The sequence below is a fragment of the Haplochromis burtoni genome, unplaced genomic scaffold (assembly GCF_018398535.1).
Source record: "Haplochromis burtoni strain Fernald_Lab_line unplaced genomic scaffold, NCSU_Asbu1 Contig_104, whole genome shotgun sequence".
NCBI classification, from domain to species: Eukaryota; Metazoa; Chordata; class Actinopteri; order Cichliformes; family Cichlidae; genus Haplochromis; species Haplochromis burtoni.
In genome coordinates, this window is record NW_024582465.1 from 1,154,013 (window position 1) to 1,168,658 (window position 14,646).

At 41.7% G+C, this 14,646-nt stretch overlaps 1 protein-coding gene across 5 annotated transcripts in view; it reads right to left on the reverse strand.

The window, feature by feature from the left end:
- pparab (peroxisome proliferator-activated receptor alpha b) overlaps positions 1-14,245 on the reverse strand; it is a 46,977-nt gene extending 32,732 nt beyond the window's left edge. Inside the window, exon 1 of one of the 5 annotated variants that reach the window (XM_014335325.2) lies at positions 13,870-14,245. The gene's annotated coding sequence lies outside the window, so the exon portion shown is untranslated. Of the gene's footprint in view, positions 1-4,471; positions 6,036-13,332; positions 13,644-13,864 lie in introns of those variants that run through there. The other 4 variants (XM_005927826.3, XM_014335327.2, XM_014335326.2 and 1 more) reach the window with 4 other exon arrangements.
- Between the last annotated feature and the right edge of the window lie 401 nt (positions 14,246-14,646).

Sequence of the window (14,646 nt, forward strand, 5' to 3'; positions counted from 1 at the left end):
GTTAAGTATTGTGATAATATCGTATCGTGGGATGTATGGTGATTCCCACCTCTATGGCGTATAGATGGATGAAACTTTGCTGAATTGCACAGTGGATGCTGGGAGGAGCTACACAGTTGCTTCTTAGGCTTAGCGTAAGAATGGTATTGGGAATGGACCCCCAATCGCATAATTCAACTTTGTAAAGTGGGTCAATCTTTAGTAAGTTCATTCCATCAGGCCATGCTAAGGACATGAAACAAGGGGAAGAAGATGGTGACAGTGAGATAAGGGTGAGGATATGACCACAAGACAGCAGCTGCTGGATGTACTCAGCCAATCCTCGCCTTAACACTTGACTGCCTAGAGTTTAACTTGAACTTGTCCTTTAGTTTGTTAAGTACTGGTGGTTATATTGAGAAGAGAGAGGGACTACATACCCACACTGACTACAGAGATCATTTGCATACCATTTTGTCTTCAGTGAGGCAGACATAAAAAAAAAAAAAAACTGGTTATACATATGATCTTGCTCTTTTCTTCTATCTGGTGCTTCCGGTAGGGGTTGCTACAGCGAATCATCTGTCTGCATCTTACTGAGCAGGATTCGAACCTGGCCCTTCTGGTACTCAAGGCAGGTACATATCTCACTGCGCCACACTCTTTCTCTGCATCTTACTCTATGCCCAGCATCCTCTTCTGTCACACCAACCCTCTGCGAGTTCTCTTTCATTACATCCATGAAACTTCTCTCTTGTACTCTTGCCTGGCAGCTCCATCGTTATCTTTGATTTATATATCCACCATCCTTCCTCTGTGCAAGTCCAAACCATTTCAGCCTTGCCTCTAACTTCCAAGTTCCAAGCTTCTGCAAACCACTCCCGATGAGTTGCCCGCCTTAAGGACTTAAGGCCCATCCTGGTCACTCCCAATAAAATTCTGAGCATCTTAACTCTGCCACCTCCTTTTTGTCAGTGCCTCTGTCTCCAAACCATACATTATAACAGGCCTCACTACCAAACTTCCCTTTAAGCCTTGCTGCCATCTCCCCATCACCAATTGCCCCTGACACTCATCTCCACCTACTCCACCCAGTTTTCACCCTGTTTAAACGCATCTACCTCCTTGCATTTTTACTTTTCCACCTGTCTCCCTCTTACTCACACACACATAGCCTGGCTTGCTCCTACTGACTTTCATTCCTCCTGTCCTCTCTCCACCTCCACCTCTTCAAACGTTCTTCAATGTGCTCCTTACTCTCATTACACATCACAATGTTGCCTGCAAATGTTGCAATCCACACAGACTCCTGACCTCATCTGTCAGCTTGTACATCACCATGCAATCAAGAGTGGGCTCAGAGTCAATCCACACCCCATCTTGAACCCTTTTGCCACTTCTACCACACACATCGTCACGGTCTTGTTGTCCTGATAGATTTCCCACACCACCCTCACATACTCCTCTGCCACTCCTGACTTCCTCATGTAGTACCACAGTTCCTATCTTACTAACTTATTATACTCTACAGGGAGTGCAGAATTATTAGGCAAATGAGTATTTTGTCCACATCATCCTCTTCATGCATGTTGTCTTACTCCAAGCTGTATAGGCTCGAAAGCCTACTACCAATTAAGCATATTAGGTGATGTGCATCTCTGTAATGAGAAGGGGTGTGGTCTAATGACATCAACACCCTATATCAGGTGTGCATAATTATTAGGCAACGTCCTTTCCTTTGGCAAAATGGGTCAAAAGAAGGACTTGACAGGCTCAGAAAAGTCAAAAATAGTGAGATATCTTGCAGAGGGATGCAGCAGTCTCAAAATTGCAAAGCTCTGAAGCGTGATCATCGAACAATCAAGCGTTTCATTCAAAATAGTCAACAGGGTCGCAAGAAGCGTGTGGAAAAACCAAGGCGCAAAATAACTGCCCATGAACTGAGAAAAGTCAAGCGTGCAGCTGCCAAGATGCCACTTGCCACCAGTTTGGCCATATTTCAGAGCTGCAACATCACTGGAGTGCCCAAAAGCACAAGGTGTGCAATACTCAGAGACATGGCCAAGGTAAGAAAGGCTGAAAGACGACCACCACTGAACAAGACACACAAGCTGAAACGTCAAGACTGGGCCAAGAAATATCTCAAGACTGGTTTTTCTAAGGTTTTATGGACTGATGAAATGAGAGTGAGTCTTGATGGGCCAGATGGATGGGCCCGTGGCTGGATTGGTAAAGGGCAGAGAGCTCACAGTATATATTATCATAATATATATAATATATATATATATATATATATATATATAGCCACTGTTGGTAATAACAGAAGTCATCCCCCTTTTACTGACATTTTAAGCCTTGAAGTAGTATGAACTGAATGGAAAAACCCAAGGACAGTCCCTACTGGCTCCAGGGTTGGTGAGCAACAAGCCTGAGGCAAAACAGATCAAAAGCAGAGGAGTAACATAAACGAAACCAAAAAAAAAGACAAAATGTAAAAACAAGAACACCAAGATAACCACAACGAGCTCAGACTTCTGTCATGTTCAACAGGAAAAACCACATAACAACAGTTATAGGGAAAATATTTCAAGATTCAAGATTCAGTCTAGAGGAACTAAACCCAATCGGATAGTAAAGACCCCGTAAATTCCCACTCTTTCAAAGCACTTCCAAACATGAAAAGAGGCCTGGCATCTCAGCAGGAAACTTTACTAAGCTACTCGGTCTTCTACTTTTATCTGAATGGAGGCAGTGTTAGCTTTATTAGCACAAAGTAAACCTATTTAGCATTCAGCTTCTCACTCCTGACCCTCAAGTCTTCCTTCCGAGGATATCCTGTTTCATAAACTATTTTTTTTCCCACTCAGCATCGTCTTATTGTAATTCCTCCTTAAGGGGAAACAATAAAGAATCCTCTTGACCACAGCTCGACTAAGATCTAGACAAGCTTTTGTGTAATCGAGTAATTGAGTGACAAGATAAAAATCCCACTTGTAAAAAGGTCACTACTTGCAGCTTCTTCCACAGTGCAGATATTGATCAGTCTGCAGTGGACTAAATGGCAGGGTTTTGTGTCATCATGCCCAGAGCATGCGTGGCTTTGTATTTAAATAACATAGAAAAAAGGAGCCCTTTACTGAACTCGTGACCTCTCAGCCAGTAGCTTAGATGTAATGGACCACACTAAACCTCATGTTGCCACCAACATGCATAAGAATGTAAACACAGAGAGCGCTGATTAGCATCAGACTGCACAGCTCTGGTGGACTCAGAGAAAAACAGACACACACACGGAGGGTGGAGAGGAATGTCTGTTAAACTACACTTGTGGGTCTGTATCAGCAGTGTGTGAGACAGAGTGAGCATATGAGGCATGGAAAAAAGGAAAACAACGGTCCCTATGGTAACAGAATACCTTTGTCTCGTAGGTCAGGACCTCTCTCTTGTGCTCACTCAGCCAAGCCTACTGAGGGCACTCTGCACACAAGGTCATAAGTATTTTTGTGTGTGTGAGCGCGTCTGTGCGTGTGCATGCACTGGGGTTGGAATTAGGGCCTAAAGCAGACAAGAGGGGGTTACGCTGAAAAAGAAAAAAAAAAGGCTGCCAACCTCCCAGGTTGCTATAGCAATGCCATGGCAATTATGACACACAACACATGCTTTGAAATCAGAAGTGTCAAGCTGATATAAAAATCAATCAAAGCCATTGTGATTTGCTACAAAAGAAAGAAAAACAAGGGTTGTGTGTAAGTGTATTTGCAAACTGTGATCACACAGCTGGATGTGCGGGCGAAGCATAAATAATCCATACTGTCTGATGGCTTTCTGCTCAGCAGTATCACCCAACCCCCACAAGGCAGCAAAGGGCCACGTTAGACAGACAGGCCATGAAAACTGCTAATAAGCTTTGGCTAAAGTATTTGACGCTCTGAACGTCACTGAGGCGTGCAGACCACTTTCTTGCTGAAGCAGGTGTGCACAGCTCTCTGAAATCTGCAGGAAAACTACCAATGACCTTGGAGCCTCATTAGTGACACCCATCACTCAGGGGGATCACGTCATCTAATCCCACAAACATTATATACACAAACAAGCACGAGTAACGTGGCCACAGTAAATGTAAGCATCCAGCCTCCATGACTAGCTACCTGGCTGAGAGACACTCAATGAAGCTTGAAGCTTTACAAATCCCACATTAGAGCACGATGCCAAGAAAACACGAATTAAACGGGCAATAATCCAAGACATCAGGAGGTGTGTATGGACTTGTCTCACTAAGGGGTGAAGAAAAAAATATGTAGTTCTTTGAAAGACCAGAACAACAAAAGCCTGCGATTGTAAATGGAAGAAACCGCCAAACTGCTCACATACAGTGGTAGAACAAAAATGTTTTAAAAAAATTCAGACTAGCTGTTATATATAAAATATGGATATGAAAGTAGAAGTATATGAAAACAGAAAAACAACAAATAAAACATGACAGAGCCCCTACCTTCCTCATCAGCAAAACTTGAAGTCTTCCATGCAGATTTCCAGACAGCAGTTTAACATCCAGCTCTAACAGTTTGTATGATCAGAGTGTGTGCATTTCAGTGTACATGCATGTATGTATGTATGTGTGTGTGTATTAAAGAGTAGTCCACAGGTTTAATGCTTAACCCATCTATCTCACGGCCTGAAAGCTGTCATGCCTGTAAGGAGGAGTCTACGAGCTAATGGTGGTCATAGAGGAAGAAAATGGGCTGATGGGGCTGCCCCGTACCCCTGCCCCTTTGTTTAAAGAGTTCACCACGATCTTAGTCTCAACCATGCCTGCAGTGTAAACACTCGAGTGAACCCTTATCGCTTGGAGCTGATATGCAGGCCGGCACCCTCTTATCGTTATGGTGATTGACCAAAGTACAGGTCGTGGAAGTGATTGACATTGGACTTTAGCTGTTCCCTGTGACAGATGAGCCACATGACAGCTAACAAAGCTGTCCTATTATTAGGTAACTGACAGTTAAATACTCAGCTAAAGCAAATTTTGTCTGCTATTTTTAGTCCTGAAGATCAATACCAGTGTCTGATCTAATTATATAAAGTTTAATAATTTTGATAGTGACCAAGTGCATTGCACAAATTTTACCTGTTCTGGGGCACATTTCTCCAACCTGTCCATTGTGTCCATTGATTTTTATATAACAGAAAAACCAGTCAGCAGAATCACGGGACACATTAGCTTCTTATTCAAAGCGCCTATTTGAATGTTTGAATGAAAGCAGAAGTTCACTTGAAAATAAGTCAACAGCAGAAGGTGGGTAAAATAGTCCATTACTTTACCTGTTTGTCAGACATGTTTATGGGCAGATAACAAATCCACTGAGATGTTTCTCACTCTTTTGTAAATAGACAGGACGGGAGGGTTACTCAAGATGTTGCCTTGGCTGTCAGCTTGCGAGCTCACGGCTGCACAGAGTTGAGAAATAAAACATCAAGTTACACAAACTCTTCTGGACTCCGACCTCTGCGGTGACAACATGTTTAGTGTCAGAATAATAATCAAATGCCACTGCACACTAAAATGAGACAAGCCCTTACGATCTGAAGAGACTCTATGGGCACAAAGCTGCGGTGTGGCATTGTATCAGGTTACCTCAAAGGTCTATGTTGACCTGACCCTTGACCCTGGCTGTTAATATTGCACCACTACGTGGCAGTAAACGTGCCTGCATGCATGTGTTTGGTAGCGTTCAAACAAGAACATGGAAAAGAATGAAATTTTAGATTTGCGGGGCAATCAACTACTAACCATGTTTATTCCTTCTAAAGAGACAGGTACATATACAATGGAGCTGTCCTCTAAACTTTATGATATGTGAATAATGGGAGTTTTGGCCAAAGGTAGCTTTTACTACCAGTACCTTTGTGTGTTTTGCTTCTGATAAGGCTTAAGTGTTTGCTATGTTTACATTTTGATACATTTTATTGTGTACGGTAACCTGTTAAAACTAGGGATGGGTACTGGTATCGCACCGGTTCTGACATAAACGGTAGTAACCAGACCGAAAAGCAGCGCACATTTCGGTGCTTTATTTCCCCTGAAATGTCATACACTTTGGATTCTAGCCAATCATTTTACCTTTGCAAGTGTAGTAGGCGGGCCCAGGTACGTACGTTCTTTTAGAGCAGAGCTACAGATTAAAAATGCCCAAGGCAAAGTGGTCAAAGTCTGGCTGTACTTCACAGCAAAAGATGCAAACTCAGCAGCCTGCAACAGGTGCTTTAAGGTGATACTGTGCAAAGGAGGTAACTCCTCGAATCTAATGAAGCACCCGGCGACGTATAGCATTTTGTTAAAAGCGAGAAATGCACCGTATTTGATAGCTTGCTGCGAGACCTCACACCGAGCACATCTACTGCGGGTGGGTTGCCTGTTATCGGACCCGGAGTTAGCAACATCCCCCAAAAACCCGAAGAGAGAGTCCTGGCCCCTAGCCCTGCCAGTGTAGCAGAAATGATGACGGATGATGATGGCAGCAGCAGCCGTTCTTCTCTGCGTGAGTAGCTTAATGTTGTTCGTGTGTAATTTACGTTGAGTAGGCTAACCACGTTATTACATTAATGCATGTAAGGTGAACTAGCAAACACCTCGTAGTTACATGCGGCTGTCTTCTTGTTTGATGGCAGATACTCCCTTCACCCTGGCCAAAAAGGCTAAAATGACCAAAGAAAAAGTGGAAAACAGTTAAACATGAGAGGTTTTTGGACAAAGTTTGTGTTTTTTCCATTGTTTAAGCACTGCTTCCAGCCAAGAGTGATGCCATAAATCCCCTATAGCTGCAGAAAAGGCTAACATTGTTATCTTTTTACAAAAAAACAGCTGAACATGAGAGGTTTTTGGACCAATTTTGTGTTCTCCATTCTTTAAGCACCGGTTCGAGCACCGTTTAAGCACCGGCACCGTTTCAAAAGTACCGGTTTGGTACTGGTATCGGATAAAACCTAAACGATACCCATCCCTAGTTAAAACTAGAAATGCCAAACCAATAAGATCAAATCTTGAAGCATTATGAATTTATCAGGGAGTCAACTTTGCAAGCATGTGATTTGCAATAAACTGATCTCATGGGACATCTTTGGCTCAGAGGAATACATCTAAATACTATTATCAAATTTGAAGAATTTCCCAAAATATGACATAAAGTATTTATTGTCATGCTTTATTATTCTTAAATGACAGTAACAGTGAGGTTATATTGAGCAATGACCAGTGTTGGTCAAGTTACTTGAAAAAAGTAATCAGTAACTAATTACTGATTACTTCCCCAAAAAAGTAATCCCGTTACTTTACTGATTACTTATTTTCAAAAGTAATTAATTACTTAGTTACTTAGTTACTTTTTAAAAACACGATTTACAACCTGAAGAGGTGATAAAGCGATAGATCTTTCAGCCCAATTCTACTTTTTCTACATAATCCATCATACAAAATGTAATCAAATGGAAAAGTCTCTTTTTAACTTGTTTTATCAGTTTTAATCTTTTAACTTTATGCATCAAGCAAAAATTTAATTATATGCAACATTCTCTGACTTGAATAAATTAGTTTAACATTTAAACCTATTTTCTGCACATTCCAGCACATAAAATAAAATATTTTTTGTGTTTACACTCACTCTTTCAAATAGATGCAAGTAAAACACAGCAGAAAATAAATAAAGTCAAAGACTCAGCGGTCCTGTTGCTCTATTTTCACCTGTAAAGCAGGACTGCGGTAGGCGGAGGTTTACCCTGGTGCAGGTGTGCCGCGGTCAGTTGAAGAATCCGCGAGTTTCTCTGTGAGTTTCCCATTACGTCGTTGCGCACTCGGTGCTTGCTTGGAAGTTTAGGGGTTTTTTTCGCTGTAAAAAGAAGTTTTCTTCCCACGCACGATGGACGCTAATGTTTTTGTCACTTTTTATGGAATCAAACTCAAAGTAAGGTCAGTACTTCCACGCTTTAAACGCTGCACGCTCATACTCTCTCCCACAATCGATATGTGATCCATTGTTGATCTGCACACAGCTGTTGTCACTAACGGCGCACTCGCTTACGTCACTGTCATGAGACATTCTCGCAAAAAATCACGGTTTTAGTAACGCAGTAACGCAGCGTTCCTACGGGAAAGTAACGGTAATCTAATTACCGTTTTTGCAATAGTAATCCCTTACTTTACTCGTTACTTGAAAAAAGTAATCAGATTACGCGTTACTGCCCATCTCTGGCAATGACACAGCTGTGCTACAGCCCTGACCTGCAGTGTAGGCACAGCTATGACTCCCGTATTCCAGTGAGTTAAATGCATTAACAGCTGGATCAATGGTTAAAAGACAGCTACTGCTGTTTCCAGCTGTTAAGATGATCAATAACAAACAATGCCGTGGTTGTCCTTGAGCAACATTTCCTTTCTTTGCCAAAGTCTGACTGCTGGCTGCCACTTTGTACCTATTTCCAAATCAGTCACAAGGATCAGACAGGCCAGTATTACAAATCTTCTCCACAGTATAATGCAATCTTTTCCAGCGGCGTTTATCACTTGACAAATGCTAAGCTGGGGGGGTGAAGAGACACCAGGGACGACTTGTATTTATTAAACTAGGCTGAGAATATCACACAGCTCCTTACTGCGTCATGTGTATTCCCTGTAAGATTTACTCTTTTGAGTTTGTGATCTACACTGTTGTTGCTGATTTGCTGCCTTCCAGGATCCTTTCCAGGTGTCAGAAAGTAATTGTGGATCGGTGACTATGCTGGATGGCCGAGATGTACAATGCTATCACAGCTGATCAATCTATTAATGCCCATGACAAGCAAAAGTGTCAACATTTTCACAGTGGCTCATAATATTTTAAGGTAAAAATGTCAATTCTGCATAACTTTTTAGCTGCGATTTTTTTTTTCAATTAAACAGCAATAAAAATGACCAAAAGTGGGATCTCCACTAATAACAGACCATCAGCAAGCACGGCCCTCCCCCGTCACCGAGCGTTCTGTGGTTTTAGGGTTCCCATTAGTGCACGTGTCTATGTGTGTGCACTTCAGCAACACTGTCACACAAAGTATTTCTACAGACAAAAAACCTGCATTTAAACATTTTTAAACTTTAAACCTGTGCTTAAGATTATTTGACAGACTGCACATAAAATATAACAGTGACTGAGCTCTGCTTTGAATGTAGGAGTCTGAAAAACCTCCAGCTAATAACAGTAAAACTTTTGTGTATGACAGTGACTGCATAGTCTACTGTCATAGCTTTCCCCTGATCGCCCCAACAGCGTAATCGAGGGAAATCAGGAGAAAAACATGAAGCTTAACTCAATCGAATAAATCTGGGTTTTTTTAAGGGGGGTGGGGTCAAGAATTTTTTGATGCTAATTTTAAACTGTATGTCACTAAAGTTCAACCCGAAGGCTTGTTTTTCATTGTAGAGATGGATGACAAATTAAAGTATAAACCAGAATCCCTGACCCCAACCTACTACAATAACAGAATCCAGCTGATGATATTTTGGTGGCCTGCTTTGGGTCAGCTCTCACCTGCTAATAGATATAACAATTATTTACCTTTGTACTATCACTAAACGTTTCTTTGGTGGTGTGACTGGTTCCTTCTAGGCTGACAATGGCATGTTTCATGAATCAGTAGGAATCCCTGAATGAATAATCCGTTGCCTGACCTATAAAAGAGGAGCTGATCTGTAGGGTGGCAGATCAATAGGTTACATGCATTAGCAGTACAGTAGAACATTTGATATTCAAAGCCTCTTAGAGTTAGTTGCAGGTTGTCTAGAGATTGAATGGTACCATTTGTCAACATAACAGCTTTAGTCGACTTTAATCAAAGAGTTTTCTGGTAAACAAAGAAAAGTTGATTATTACAGTTTTTCCACCAAGTCTTAACAAACCCAGTGAATGCACGTCCTTCAAGGTTCTTGCAAAGCTGAATTCCTGCATTATTTAGGTCAAATTTACGAGCAGGCAGACATCTTTCTTTGCTGGTGCATTGCTGCACCTATAACACCACCTGTAGCTAAGTGGAAGTGGTATCTTTGTGCATGGAAACTCTTAAGCCTGTGGATTACATAAACCTGAGACCCACATACTGCTACCACAGTTGTAAAATTCCACAGGCAAAAAAAAATGTCTATTGGAGTACATAAAGGTAGTAAAGTGGTTGCTTAAAAAAAACAATACAGTGATGAGTACTTGAGTACACGTTAAATCTAAGGTGAAGCTGGGAGTATTTCTCAGGCAGCTGTGTATCTCATTTCATTTTCCAGCTTGACACTGGAGTCCTGAGTTCCCCTTTCTGGCTGCCAAACCAGCCTACGTGTTTTGTGGGGAGGCATGCAGAACACAGTCCTAGTGACAGATCAACACTGATTTGCTACTGTAGTCCAACAAAAAACATAAAGCTCTTTCAGCTTTTCTTATGGGCAACCCTTAAGCAGGAGCTGTAATTAGCTAATCCTAAAGAAGATGTGCGCAGCGCGAGGACAAAGAGTTAATTTTGATCTGCTACACAGCTGACATATTTGTGGATAAGTTGTTTCTTTGGTAGCAGTAGTAGCAAGCAGCAACCTTCATCTAAAACCACTCTGCACTGCATTTACCTTTGGTCATCTGTCATGTTAAAAAGCTCTGCGAGGTCCCATAAATGTGTCAAACACCTCTGTCATACCAAAACAAGCAAAAGTAGTTCAACCAAAAAAGTAAAAAAACATTTTGTTGTTAGCAACGCAATTCCAATGGGAGAGTAGATATGGTCAGTGACAGATGATTGATAAGGATTTCTGCATATCTTGTGCCTCCTATTGAGGCAGCTGCAGTGGGAGTGGAACTTGTCAAAATGAGACAAGATAGTTGGCAAGAAAGAGAACACCTTCCAGCAATCTGTCTGTCTATAAGAATACAGACGTGTGCAAATGTGACACTAACATAGGAAGACTGGAAACAAACAAAGATATTGTTCAGGGAATCAGTCAAATCCTCTTGTCCTGTCAACTTACAAATTCAGCTTACATACGGCATCTTTCCTTGACTATTAGCAAGGACGATCTCCTGTCCAGAGCTCCTTACTGTAAATCTGGCAGGAGGGCCCCAATCCTATTCAACCCAGAAAGGCTTTACAATAAAGAAGGCTCAAGGGGAACAGACCTGGCTCAGAGGAAGGTCAACCCTGACTACGAGAGGACGAAAGATGCCAAACAAACAGACCATATAAGTGATTAGAACCAGCCAAAGTGCAGTGTTTCCCTGCACTTCATAAATGCACACTATATTTACTTTTGTATTTATTTTTGATGGTGCAGGAACTTGAAAAACAGGCCAAAGGAGCTATGTGGCGTTTCGACATGTCTCTTTTATGTCCACAAAGAGATACAAATGATAAACTTCTGAACCTGAAAGTCCTGTTTGAGGAGAAAACGTTGAATCTCCCTCTGTTGTTTTCTCTGTCTCTACAAGCTGTGAATGCAGCCAGGCAGAAGCAGATTGCAGGTCTCAGGTTGCCTGAGACAAACAGGGTGCAACAGCTCAGCCAGACAAAAAGTAACGATGGAAAAAACAACTGACGCACAAGTTCTCCAAGACTGACATAAAGAAGTCTGAGCAGGAGACTTCATAAACTTTTATGCTGTTTAATGTCTTTTTTATCACCATAAAAACTGAGGTTACGCCTTCTATATTTGGTCCATTATTGTTACAGCAGTGAAAATAGATCACTAGCACCATACCAGATCAAAGCCACAAAAAATTACATGTTAGTGTTTGTCAAGTGGACACAAAATTAAAGGGGAAAAACACATACATCCCTGATACACGGTACTCACTCACTTATATTTTGTACTTTTAGCAAAGGGATTTGCTTTTATTATTTGATCAAGGTTTGGCTAGCAGTATTTGATATGATCTTTTGAAACACTTTTAGTCAATCAATTAGCTCCCACCCATAGGCAGTGCCCGAGATACAAATGGAATTTTAGCGATACACACCAGAATGATACGACCTTTGTCCCTGAGGTAAATGGCACATCAATGCATAGATTTAGCACACAGCTACAAGTCTGGTATGCAAAGAACTTCACGTCTCACAGTGCAGTTACAAGTGGATTTCAGAACAGAGGATCTGTCTTCGGTTCATCCTCAGCAAAGATCCAAAATTTCAGATGTGATTTTTTTTCCCAGCCCTTACAAAAGATTCTGAGGTTGGATTCTCACTTTAAACCATGTGTATTTCTATCATAAACAAATCTTAAAGCATCGCGCATCAGTCACGATTCAGTGCGGTGTCTCAGGCGGCCCCAAAATGCATAGAAGAGTGGACTGTTGCCACGGTTACAAAAGAGAAAACTGTAATTAGTCACAACACAACAACAACATACATTATTATTAATCTCAGACAAGGACATTTATCCTTAGTGCACCACAGGAATGGGGGTGCTTTAAAAGTGTCCTAAACCTGGTATGCCACAGCGGGAGTAAAAGTGGGATGGCAGTAATATATGCTGATTCTACAGTGAGCATCCCTTCCTCCTAAACTGTGTATCTGTTGGTATTTCTATTGGACTGTGATGGCTTGACTAACCGTAGCCATGTTAACAACAGTGATATGAAATTTACGAGTTTTTTTACGCTACAGAATTTATGCCACTAACAATAAATCACATGCTAACAGGCCGATTTTATCATGGCAGCGGCGGTATCCGCTGGTCAAAAGTGGCTCATGTGTAGAACTGACACATGCCACTCAACCACGAGTGGATGGATGCCTGTCCGTTTTTCAATCTAACAACTGCTGGGATTTCAATCAACATAAAATAGTGTTTTTCAGAAATGAAAAGTGCCAGTTGGTCCATTTCCTTCACTAAAAAAACAGATCATCTAACAAATAATTTGCAGAACAGCGACCAACTTCTGATTTTTAATGTATTGTCCATGTTCAGACACATAAATGAGAAGGAGAAAGGCAGAAAAACTCTAACTCAGTGTTACTTTAGGAGTTACACAGCACCTGCAGCCACACACTAACCACTGCTTCACTCATTTATTCCCTCCACCGTTGTGCTATAAAGGTACTAAACGCCGCTAGTGGGCAATAAAAAAAAACCCTTAATATTTCTTGGCTGCACATCAAGTCTGCAAGTGAGGCCTCCGTAAGATCACTGTTACTCATCCAACCATGATCCTTGTCACACCTGACCGTCACAGTTATTTTGTGTATGTAATAAAATGGCACACGATCCTGACTGCACAAGCAGTGATCCCACCTCTGAAACAAAACCTCTTGATTGACTCTATGAAAACAATATTTACATTATATGCAGATGTTTACCTTTCATTGTGCTGAGTATTGAACACAGCATTAACCCTTTGGCATTACTCTTCCCATCACTGCGATGACCAGACCTGACCAGAGGCCTTTATAAAGGACTGCTCTGACAGCCGGAGCAATCTCTGCTTCTTCAACCGCTATCTTAGAAATGGGCCGTGCAAACAGGACAATAAACAGGCCGTTGTGTTGAACTAAATGAATAGCTTACATCACAGGGAGATGATGCCTATTGATGAGCAAGCGCTGTTCTCCCTGCGCAGGCGTGCAGGCTAAAAAAAACCCACAGCTTACCTCCCCCTCCTCCCCTCCATACAATAACAATAATCCTGGAGGAAATTAGTAACCCCCCCCACCTCCCTGTGACTGCAAACTAATAATGTGCATATAACAGTTGGGTAGAGTGTCAAAGTGGGAGACACGCACTAGTCTGCAGTTTGCGCTACACAGCATTCCCTCACAGTCAATGTCAGCTGCTGCAAAGAGGACTTATGAATAAAAGGCCACATGAAGACATACATATATATGTATATACCTTACAGCAGATAGCGCAAAACGTCGGCGCCATATCTTCGGAAATATCTCGGTGGGCTGGGAAGCGTTCAATGCAACAGCGAGAAAAGGAGCAATGAAGGAGCGAAAACGTCCCCCAGACACCGACCGCGTCCTCGCTGGCTCCCCTCGCAGTCCTGCCGCTGTCAAAAATCCCCCAGCACGTCCATACAAAGCAGAGCCATGGTGCTCACGCCCGCAGGAAGTGACCTCATGACTGACAGCTGGCAGAGAGAAAGCGCACACCCCGACACACCTATGGTTTCAGCGAATGGAAACAGCGCAACAGTTTCCCCTGAGAAGGACGCCCCCTGAGCCTGGACAGAGGGAGAGCGAGACCGACCGGAAAAGCCTCTCCTTCTAAAAGTGACCCTGCGCACTGCAGCTCACAGAGAAACTTCTTCTCCTTCACTGGATTCCTTTATTCCTTTATTGTATTCAAGTGCACAAAAATGCGTTGTTGGCGAATGTTATCAAATAACCTAAGCAGCAAAGGATTATAAAAAAGTACACACACAAATAAATTAATTAATAAGAATAAATAAAAAATAAATATAAAATATATACATTTTAAAGTTAACCTGGCTATTTTAAATGGGGATTATTGAATATACACTGTTAGTCTTTGAGGGTTTTTAAAAAAAAAATTTTTTTTTAAATTAAATAATATTAAATAATAATTACATTTCTGGAAAGTTCTGTCAAGAAAAATTGTAGCAATTGCAAACAGCGACACGTTGCAAAGGGAGGAAGTTACAGATAAAC